The following is a 12,316-nucleotide window of genomic DNA, read 5'->3' as shown; positions in this document are numbered from 1 at the left end:
TTACTGCCAATGCATTGGCATATGATGGTGGTGCACGTCATACAAACTTCTGCCACATGGGTCATGCACATTGGACTCTAACTCTGTCCCAGCCAAAACGAGGACACCCCCCATGCTGATAAATTTACCAAATCATGTTCTTCAGTGATGCCTTCTGCCGACATAAGAAAACCTATGTAGACTATAATTAAGAAAAGAAGTGTTATGAATAAGTCAGGATTTTTAAAGGTGTCCGCTCAGCTTTCTTGATTTCAAGTGGAGTTGGATATTTAAGTTTGTTATGCAAAATAGATTCTCTGTCATTTGCAAAATAAAGCCTACAAGATTTTTAAATTAGCTTTTAGGTCTCTACTAGAGATTTAAAAAATGTTACATGATGAAGTAAATATGAATGGATGGTAATGAGATATCCTCTTTTTCTGTGGAAACATCTATACCTAACCGACAAATATTTTCCTTTGGCCTAAATTAATTCAATTCAAAAATGTTTTGGAGGCATAAATAATTCAGTCTGATTTTCAAAAGACATTGAAAAAAGCAGGACCTTTGGCATAACTGTTGCAACCCTACTGAAAACGCTCATTGCTATATTTATATTTAAGAGAAAATGTCTATTTTTTTATGGATGGGGAGCATGTTAAACTTTTTAATACCAATGGAGACAGTCTGATTAGCCTTTCATACTTATTCCTCCATGTTTTGATTTCATTAGGTCCATATTTTGGCAATTTGAAGTAGAGGGTAATTAGAAATAAACCAAAAATTGTTCTACTAGGTGCTACCTTACCAAATAATCTTACAGATGTTCATATATGGCACTGAAATTGTAATGCCAGTAATGTACTTATGATAGAAGTAATGGTAGCTGAAGAAGGCCAAATGATCTTTGAGGAGCAGGTTGTGGGAACATCTGACCCAATTAATTCTACCAAAGACAGCTAGAACCTGAAGCTGCTCTCTGAACCAACAAACCGGATTTTGGAAAGCTGCTAGTGGAGCAGAAGCAAGATCTTCCACAGCTTGGACGCAAAATCTGGTATGCTGCAACTCGGGATTGGATGACAGCATGGATATTCCCTGCACTAAGGGGAAAAGGGAGTAAAGGGTGAGAGTTTCAGTTCAGTTTCTCATTGTGGCACTGTTCCAGCCAGGAACAAGTGGTCACTTGGCCGTAGCACTCTTCAGGAAGAGTTATGCTACGTGAGCTGACCCTGAAAAGCATCTTCCCGTAAGTGAGGTGCCTTATACATTCTGCATCTGTCTCTGAATCAGCATTTCAGAGAAAAACCTCAAAACTGACAGCTGACTACAAACTGAAAGAGTAAACTTAACCTACTTCATGGTCTATGCTAATTTTTCAGACTGTTTTCACATAGATTTTATCTGAAGATGTGTTTACCTGCTGCACATTCAGTACAAGCCCATATAAAATATAAGTATGCTCGATATGGGATAGGTGTTTCTCTTCTGTTGCATCCTGTCCAGTATCTGCTTACACATCACCATTGAACTTTGACGTCTCTAACAAGTCCAGGCTCCCAGGCTTTAGCATACATACAGACACATATGACACAACATAAGCCCTGTCTTGTGTTGACATCCTTCAGTTAAAATAAAGATTTTCCTATACCTGTTAACTGTGTCTTGCCTTGATGACAAAGCAAGTTGGAGAAAATACATTAATTTTTTTTGATAATCCAGTGCTCCATTCGCTGAGTCACACTGATTTGTTGTGTTAAAATGCTTTTTGTTTGAATAATTGTTTCAAAGAAAAAACCAACCAAACAACCCACACATGAAACAGCTTCATTTACATACCATGTATTAGCACTGCATACATTTCTGACAAGGCCTTCTTTAACAGGAGGTCAAACACTGTTTGGTCTTTGAAACTTGTTCATTTTTGTTACAGCTCTGATAATAACACCTCGCTCATGATCCTGAAATCACCCAAGATAGCTGAGGCACTGATAATATCAAACATCCTGTTTTCGTCACCTCTCATTGCTATCTCAGTCAAAAAAGACCAAGTTATTATTTAATTTTTTTTAAATGTTGCAATACAGTGATCATCCTTTTGCATTTAAACCCATTTAAAATAAAACAATACATATTTATCTGAAATATTGGAAGGTCTGCTTGCAGATTTTTGGCCTGATCCTGCTCACATTAACACCAATCTTGCAGTGTCTTGCAGGCAGCTATTTTTACTTCTGCCATTCCTACATTTGCTGCTTTGCGTGCCATCTGTATTTCAGGTATCTCAAAGTGATGATTAGCTGTACTGGTCAGTCTCACCTGTAGATGGACCACAAGTCATATAAATGGCTGTGGCATAATCTAAATATCTCAAAAATCCTAAAAAACAGGTCACTGCTAAAGAAGTTCAGTCTACCTTTGGACAGTAGCAGTAGAAGGAAACAACATGAGTGAAAGATCTTTTTGCAAGCCTTTCATGGAGGGTGAACTTCAATGTACTCAGATTGTGTGAGAGAAGGCAACTCCTGCCAACGAGATTAAATTGTCAAAGTGAATTAAATTTAAAACCTCAGTTTTAACTTTCTACCTATTTACGATCACATGGAGTTTAACGATTAGCAAATTAGACACAAATCATGTGCAAATCAATGCAAATTGCTGGTTCACACACACAATGTAAACTTCATTTTTCATGTTGGGATGTAGCCAGTTCCTAGTTAACAAGCATATGGATTTCAGATCTGGGGTAAATGAGCTTCTCCGTCACAAGCCAAAGCTTCCCCTCTCTTCCACCCTCCTCCCCCCCTCATTCCTCCACTTGGCACAAGAACACCAGACTTCTCATTCAATCTACATAATTCAGTCAATACTTGCCTTATGTCAGACTTCATATAGGCAGGTAATAACTTCTAGAGTCATTAAATTAGGCTATGCTTTCTCTAATTTGTGCTCTTTGGTTAGAGTTTTGTGGTCACTTACACTAATTAGAAATGCTTGGTTTATTAACAGAAGATATATATACTTTGGAAACCCCCCGAGATCACCAAAGTATTTATAGTTCCCTGCAACTTTTGTTTTCTTGACTTTTGTACTGTCATATATAACTACTCTGAACTGAGCTGACAAAAGCCCTTTGAGCTCATCCTCATAATTAAAAAACATTGCATTCACTGCTTCTCCAGTGCCACTTTTTATTTCAGAGGGGATCTCCCTTTCCCCAGCAGATATTACATACAATCAGAATCACAGGATTGGGCAATAGTTGTATCTGGAAGTGACCTCTGGAGGTCCGTTCTGCAAACTCTTGCTCAAAGCAGGAGCAACCTCAAAGATAAATCAGATTCCTTGGGAAATTGTGCAGCCGAGTGTAGAAAATCTGCAGGGTCTGCGATTCTGCTCCCCGCTTGCTGGGCCCCTCTTCCTGTGCGTAAACACTGTAATGGGGGAAAAAAAGAAATTCCTAATATCCAATTGGAGTTTCCATTGCTGAAATTTGTGGCCTTTGCCTCTTGACCTTTCATTGTGCAACCCTAAGAAGAGTTTGCTTCTGTCTTCTCTCTATGCCGCTGTAGGCAGTGGAAGGAAGGTTGCTATAATTCCCCTTGCAACTTCTCTCATCCCATCCACAAGCATCCCGTGCTCCAGCCCCCAACCTTCTCTGCTGTACTCGCACCAGTTTCTCAGCTTTGGGGGACTCTGCAAGGTTTTCCACAGACCCTTCAGTCACAGTTAAAATAGACTACTTGTCCATTGGTGTGCTACTGCCAATTATCTGCAAAGTCTGAATAATAAACTTATGCAATTACCAGCCACATTTTTTCTCCCTCTCAGCAAATCTGCATAACAGAGACCTTCCTTAAAGGCCAGGTAGAGAAAAGGGCACCTGGAAAAGTCTAAGTGTTTCTCACCCTCAAACTGACTTTGAAGTGTTTCAGACAAGGAGGATCAAAACAGACAAATCAAGGGAATGTGCCCAATGGCAACATCCAATCCTTAAAACTCCAGTGTATCTCGCAGAAAATCCCACACAATCTGTATGTGCAGCAAAAGTTGAACTCTGACCATTGCTGAAGTAGCAGCATCCATTTAAACTGCCTCAGGCTGGAACGTCTAACTGGTCATGAGTGATTTCAGTCCCTATCAGATGTGAATAACATAACCAATCAAAGAAATATGTCTTCTCTGACATGACCCTTAATCACTGCAAAAAAAGAGATACTGACCTTGATAAACATTGTGCTGCTGAATTTGATATGAGAGATCCCATTGATCATGGATTCAAGCAACTGGGGACATGCAGAACCTTTATTTTCTTCCCTTCATTTAGTACCTATAGAATTTAAGGCACAATCAAAACAGAGGAGAACATCATACAGGCTGCATCCGTAATTTTCAGCTCCCTGCTGAATATGAAGCTCTCACATTTTTTGTATGAGATAAGAAAGAAATACTCATATAACCAGGGCTCAAGAGGAAATGCCAGTTAAGTTTCCATTGGAATGCATGTGCAGGAGAACAGAGTTAAATTTCTGCAGGTGACTCTGCAGGCAACATTTTGTTGACCATTGGCTATGTAATTTCTACAGCCTAACTAAATGAAGTGTGCAGATGTTTGTTTTTTAGTTTTTTTTTTTTTAAATTTAGAGGATTTTGGCCTTAAGAGTCAACCTTTAATCAGAAAGGTGTTTTAGTGTTCTGTAGCAGTACTGGCACTCTTCTACAACATATTAAAGTTTATTAATTGTATGCTTTTTTTAATTGTTGAAATTAACACCTTTCCCATGACAATTTTTTTTTTAAGCTTGTTTATTTCACAGCTCATCCTTCTCCCATCTAAGTTGCTGTTTCCTTTGCTCCTTGCCTTGCTGATCAAAGAAATTATTTCTGTTATGCCCATGGTTTTGCATGTATAAAACATCAGATATCAGCGAGAGCATTTTCTGACCTTCTGTTTCTTTCAGAATTCTGTTCATTATTCTGTGGCTTCAAACAACCAGGTACTATTCATATTTTTTAGACTTCATGATCATCCATCTGATCTGTCAAATGTTTTAAGAGCCTTAGCCAACAAATGCAAAGCAAGCTGAAATTTTAAGAAAGCAGTTATAGTCTGAATCCCAGACAAAAAATGTCTACAAATAATTACAGACCTCTCTCATGAGCCCCAGACATAGTCAAAGAGAGTATGGTTATAGCTATATTCTAAATTCAGTATTCCTGCTAACATTTACAGCCCCAAAAGCTAACTGCATTGGAAAGGATATGCTGCTGTAGGGTCTGAAATATGATAGCTGACTGCAAACTGTTGGGAATGACCTCAGCAATGTCCTGACTCCTAAATCATGCTCTGAATTTGCTTCACGGAAAGCTTGTTAGCGAGTTAGGGTCCAGGTTCAGGTCACCATGTGGAGGTAACCTATATTCTAGGTCCTGGAGGTAGCAAAGGGGAGGCACATAATGGTTAATGATTTTAACAATAGTTTGAAAATCTTTTATAGTGCATTGGAAAGTGAACAGGGAGTTACTTGCAGCTTTGGGTACTTAAGTGGCTTTTGAAAGCCTGCCCTCCTGCGGATATCCACTTTTGAAAACACCTCAGTGCTTTAGGTTTAGGAATTAACCTACATGGGGACCATAGTGACAGGATTACTTCCTCAGGAGAGTTCTTCATTTACAGCCCTGCACTTGAGATTTTTGCCCTTGTTGCAGTATATAACAGAAACTCATTAAACGAGGTGTCTGCGAGCCACTTGCTTTGTATCTAAAAATAAGTTCTGTGCCTTATTTCCACCATGTGATCAATCCAAGACGGAGATGTTTTTCTTAAGAAATCAAAATGTACCATCATGAACACTGCATGTTTTTACCTCAGAAACCATATGGATTCACATAGCAAGTGAAAAGGTTGTGGTTTTTTCCCCCCCCCTCCTCTTTTCCTTACCTTTAGCTAGTGTTTTTTAATCTCTTAAGTCTGGGCATTGTAAAGGAAGGTTGAGCACTAAACTGCACCCACATAGTGCATACAGCAGTACCCAGGTCTGGCTCCGATGCTTCTATTGAATCAAAATAAGCTGACATAAGCTGGACGATAGAACGACTGGGTTTGTGCTGTCATAGCTTTTAAACCGCTGTTGAGCTCAAGCTGCGATCAGACTGAAGTTTAACAAAATAAAGCAAAGAAACCTGCCTGAAACAACTCTCTCCGGCTTTGAATGAATGCTATTTTTCACTGGCAAACTTATGCCTTTCTTCTATGTGTTCATTCTGTGCACTTTATCTGCTTCCAGGATTGCTTCATTGTAAAGATGAAGACAAGTATGATACTGCTCTGAGCCATAGTTCCTTTGGGAGGATCTATCAGGCAAAGACATTACTTTCTCAGCTTCTGCAGAAAATTCATTCCAAATATATATCTCATATTAAACACATTTGCCTTTTTTTTAAATACATCTCCCTGTCTCAAGTAAATGCAGCTTCTGTTGTAGCTCAGATGTGGAGCCTTGGATCTGAAGCAAGGAGAATCATGATCAGACTTACCAGGACATGGTGACTTTGAGTGCGGCTTCCATTCCAAATTAGTTGCTTTTCCCTTATAGCTGTTCTTTTAATCTTTTCCACAGGCATCACCTCCAGACAATTTTTCAATCATGCAGTTATCTGTGCAGGGCTTTTGAATTCTATCTTTCCCTTGATACAGTGTTCATTAACAATCTGGTACCAATATGATGTTTGAACGCAAAAATTGTTTCACTTGCACCCCAAGTCTCCAACACGTGCCTTTCAGTTGCCATTGCAGGTATAGCAATTTGTTTGATTCTTTTCCAGTTTCCCATCTCTCCCAGGAATGGAGGAGCAGGGGGGGAGAGTTTTATCTCATGTTACTAGTGACTGTAGGAACTCTCAGCAAGCATTGGGATGAAATAAAACTGGGGAAGAATTATGAGAATCATAGAATCATTTAGGTTGGAAAAGACCTTTAAGATCATCAAGTCCAACTGTAAACCTAACACTGCCAAGTCCACCACTAAGCCATGTCCCTAAGCACCGCATCTACACGTCTTTTAAATACCTCCAGGGATGGTGACTCCACCATTTCCTTCTGCAGCCTGTTCCAATGCTTGACAACCCTTTCGGTGAAGAAATTTTTCCTAATATCCAATCTAAACCTCCCCTGGTGCAACTTGAGGTCATTTCCTCTCATCCTATCACTAGTTACTTGGGAAGAGAGACCGACCCCCACCTCACTACAACCTCCTTTCAGGTAGTTGTGGAGAGCAATAAGGTCTCCCCTCAGCCTCCTTTTCTCCAGGCTAAACAACCCCAGTTCCCTCAGCCGCTCCTCACAAGACTTGTGCTCTAGACCCTTCACCAGCTTCGTTGTCCTTCTTTGGACCCGCTCCAGCACCTCAATGTCTTTCTTGTAGTGAGGGGCCCAAAACTGAACACAGTATTCGAGGTGCGGCCTCACCAGTGCCGAGTACAGGGGGACGATCACTGCCCTAGTCCTGCTGGCCACACTATTTCTGATACAAGCCAGGATGCTATTGGCCTTCTTGGCTAGATGGTAGGTTAAGAAGTTAGAAAAATACATTGACTGCAAAGTACAAGACAGACAGATGATCTGAGCCTTGGACAAAGTAAATCCATGCTACAGCACAGGCTGGGGGCTGACTGTCTAAAGAGTCAAAAAGGACTTGGATATCCCAGTAAAGAAGCTGAACATGAGTCAGTGTGTGCTTTAACCACAGTGATGGTAAACTGCATAGTTGACTACCTTTGAATGAGTTTGACCAGTCAATTAAGGGAAGTTATTATTCTCCTCTTTCATTTGGGAGACTGTATCTGCAGTACTTTGAGCAGCTTTGTGCCCCTGCCCCAGTAAAAGACAGATGGAGAAACTGGAGAGATGCACACAAAAGGCTGAGGAAGCAGGGGTTTTTTAGCCTGGAAGAGAGAAGACTTTATTAAATTTTAAAGTTGTTTTTATCTAAAAGAAGGAAGACACAAGAACATAGAACACAGTAAAAGCACAAGAGGCAACAGTAAAGTTGTGCAAGAAAAACTCCGATTGGGTACAAGGGGGGGGGGGGGGGAAGGGGAAAAAAACCCCACGTTTTCCCAATGGGACTGGTTAAGTGCCAGAACAGAAGTCCAAAGGAGTGGTTTCAATCTTCATCCTTGGAGATTTTCAAGACTCAGCTAGACAAAGGCCTGAGGAACATGCTCTGACTTTGAGGTTAGTCCTTTTTTTGAGCAGGAGGTTGGACTACAGACCTCCTAAGGTCCTTCACAACCTTATTTTTGTATGATTACAGTACATAGACTGTATAAAGGTGCCAACCAAAGGTGGGATTAAGTGTGTGCAAATTAAACCCACAAAAGTATAGAACAGCTTTTTTGGACTTTTAGTTAACTCCGTACATGGCTCTTGCTCATTGGCTTCAACAGAAAGGTGTACTGAGATACGGGCCAGTGTCTGCAGGTGGTAGTATTTGATTGTGCGTTATTTAGCAGAAAGAAGGAGCTGATGGCATTGATTTAGGGTTTGTAATTTTAAATAACTGACAAGCCAAGCAGAGTCTGTGGATGGGTGTTTTCTATTGCAGTCAAATCAAAACAAATAATATAGTCGAGGGGCCATGCAAACTGTTTTGGTTATTGTCATATCATTACATGGTTTCTATTTCTGACAAACATTACTTACATTTCAAAGCACTTTTTTTCCCCCAGCTTTCCATATGTCAGCTGCTATCAAAATACACTACTTAAAGTAGAAAGAAAATTAAAATTATTATTGTTCTAGTCTCTGATCTTTAAGTGCTCAAAGAAAATCCCACACAGTGCAATCTGTGCTATATGTCCAGCTCTATCCAGAAGTCTATGACCACTCTACTGCCTCCAAGGCTTGTCCGAGCACTGGAGGACCGCAGCCTCAGCCCTGCAGCAAATAACAAACCCATACCTTTCCCAGGCATTGCTTCAGTCATTCAAAACTCATCTAAAATAGAGGGCTCAAGGCTGGGATCAAGATTCTCCCATTTCATGTAAATGCTAAGTATATCAGTCTCTTTGGAGAGATAACAAGCTGTTCTTTAGTGTCAATATGCAGTGTTAAAAATTTAAAAATAAGAAATCAAAAGGAACAATATATACTCTTATACAAAGCGGCACTGTGGGAAAATTTGGCAAAGAAGTAATCTTCTGGATGATTATTCAGGCCCTGTACCTGAAATACCAAATTAAGTTCAGATCAGTCATCCCATGAAGATACAATCATAGAATGGTTTGGGTTGGAAGGGACCTTTAATCATCATCTAGTCCAACCCCCCTGCCATGGGCAGGAACATCTTTCAGTAGATCAGGTTGCTCAAAGCCTTGTCGAATCTGACCTTGAACACTTCCAGTGATGGGGCATCAACAACTTCTCGGACAACCGGTCCCCAGTGGCTGTATAGGCAACATAAAAAACACATTTTGGCACCTAAAACAAGACAAAACCTACTTCATATCTAATTCTTCTTGAACTAGCATGAAAAAGCATTTTGCAATTGTTGTAGTCACCCTAACTCAAGGCTTTGCTTACGTTCTCCTTGCACAAAGATTTCCATAATACAATTCATGCAGCAAGGTAGCCTGAAAGCACCTCATCCCAAATCAACACTTACCGGACAACTTAACAACCCCATGGCAGCATCCCATGAATAAGGGTAAGGTTTAGTTAATTTCAAAGAAGATATACTGTTTTCATTACAGTCATACAATACCTGACAAGTTATGTTTAAGAAAATACAGGATTATGTGTGCTGTGTACAGCAGCATGTCCAAAGAGCCACTTATGAAGGCAGTAATACATGGTATAAATGATTAGTCTGAGAAGTTACATGAGCACATAATCACATATGGTCTTTAAAGTTTCATAAGAATGAGCAAGAATTGCTCCTAAATGGCTGTTTAAAGCCAATTTCAGGTCATAAGAAAGAAGGCATCCATCCAACACACTTCCGTTTCATCAAAAACCAAGCTCCAGGGAGCATGAACAAACACAAAAAGGAGAAAGTGCTGAAACTATTGCAGTTTTAAAGAAGAAAATACTTTTTTGCGTTAGCAGAAAGGATATTATTCTGGAGTTCTCTTGACCTATTATGGAAAATGGTTTCTGAAAATTCAGGTAAGTGGTAGGTAGTCTAGTGGGCATAGTCCTAGGGAAAAGAAATCGCTCATTGTAATTAGCAATATAAATGCAGATTTCAACAGGTGAGTGACAAGCAATTGCTGAAGTTAGATGTACTTTGAGCCTTAAATTTGGATAGTAACATGAGACTATGAGACAGCTACAGCATGTTAATGTAAAAAGCTACTCAAAAAGTTAAGATGAAGGTTAAAATCTGCTTTGAGCATGTACACTTCAGTTTCAAATTCAAATTCATTGACGGATACAAATAGAAGAAAAATTTACTCATACAGTATTTACAGTTCCTGATCTCATGTGTAGGAAAAAGCATTAGCGCCAACCTCATACTAATAGATTACAGAGAAACAAAAGCAAAGCAAAAGATGATCTACTTCACTGAGAGACTTAGGGTTTGATACCGGTGGGAAATTTATTTTAGACAGGTTTACACCATGCAGTCAATAAAGCACTGAGTTTGCAAGATTGTGCATATGTGAGCTCACAGTGAATGTTTGGCCAACAAATCAGTTGTAACCTTGAGTTTGTCACTAGCTTCTCATCCATTACCCTTTTCTTTCCTCCCTGCAGTAGCACTTACATTACACATTACGTCTCCTCTTTTCTACAAGAGAGAGGACCCAGATACCTCCAGTTTTCTTCAGAGGTGACATTTCTAGATTCCTTATCACTCTTACTGCTTTATTCTTCAGTTGATCCACGTTAGAGTTGATTATTTCTACCTAAGTATAGAATTTTGAACTTATGTCTGATGAATCTCAACCCATTTTTTTCAGACCATATCTCTAATTTGCCAGGAACGTTCTGACTTCTCATCCTGTTCTCCAATGTACTTGCAATTTCTCTCAGCTTGGTGCAGCCTGATATTCAATAAGTAAAGTTTCTATTCTGTCATCTGGATCTTAATGAAAAGATTTAATAGCACCACACTAGGACATATCCTTAAAGAGCCTCACGTGATTCACACTTCCATTTCTGTCTGTGACTCATTCTAAATACTCTCTGAAAACAGAACTTTAACCAGCTTTGCACACACACACCCCCAATAGTAATTTTATATACACCAGGGATTCACAAGTTTGTTTTTTATTATCATAGAATGGTTTGGGTTGGAAGGGACCTTTAAAGGTCATCTAGTCCAACCCCCCTGCAATGAGCAGGGACATCTTCAACTAGATCAGGTTGCTCAGAGCCCCGTCCAACCTGACCTTGAAGGTTTCCAGGGATGGGGCATCTCCCACCTCTCTGGGCAACCTGTGCCAGTGTTTCACCACCCTCACTGTAAAATGTTTCTTCCTTATATTTAGTCTGAATCTACCCTCTTTTAGTTTAAAACCATTACCCCTTGTCCTGTCACAACAGGCCCTACCGAATTATTGTTATTATTTCCCCTGGGTACAAGTATGAGTCCTGGAAGACAGTACTATTAGAAATAATGGTGGTGGATGGCACCAGTTCTGGTAGTGACCTGGATCAAGCTTGTTTATAAGAATATTTTGTATGAAATATTGCTGCTTCTTCATGCTGACACCTCCTTTAAATGAAAAAATTTCTGAGTTGAAGCATACAGCAGCCCAAGTTCATCAAACCCAGCCAATCCAAATATTTATGTGTTTTTTGCTTCATAACCCTCTCGCAGAAGGAGAATTTACTGTCTGTTACAATGCTAACTGATCTAATTGCAGTTTTCCTTCCCAGAATGACTGATGCAGAAAAGCATTAGACCTTTAAGCTTTCTCCTCCCCTATCTGTAGATAGCATTTCCTCTTCTCCAAGTCATAGACCAACAGCTTCATTCATTTTTTCCTATTACTGGTAATGAACCTCTCTAGAAAGTTATCTTGTTATCACACCCAAAGACCACAAAATACCTCTCCTTTTGGCTTGGGCTTTTCCAGGTCTACCCTTACGATTTGTCCTGAATCAACAAGATTAGTTTCCACTTTTTTTTTTTTTTAATAATACATATGGGCTCTTCCTTTGCTTCATTATTTAAGTTCATTAATCTCTACTATACTTTCTGTCCTTCCGCTGCTTTGCGCAGATTGTACTTATGTTTGTAATAAGGCCAATGCCAAAAACTGAAGGGGGAGAGTGGAGAAGTCTTCCACTAAGGATCAGGATGGCAAATTTTTCACACCAGTCAGT

This window comes from Gymnogyps californianus, chromosome 4 (assembly GCF_018139145.2).
Source record: "Gymnogyps californianus isolate 813 chromosome 4, ASM1813914v2, whole genome shotgun sequence".
NCBI lineage: Eukaryota > Metazoa > Chordata > Aves > Accipitriformes > Cathartidae > Gymnogyps > Gymnogyps californianus.
The sequence above is the reverse complement of the archived record's forward strand: the minus strand, read 5'-3'. Positions refer to the sequence as shown.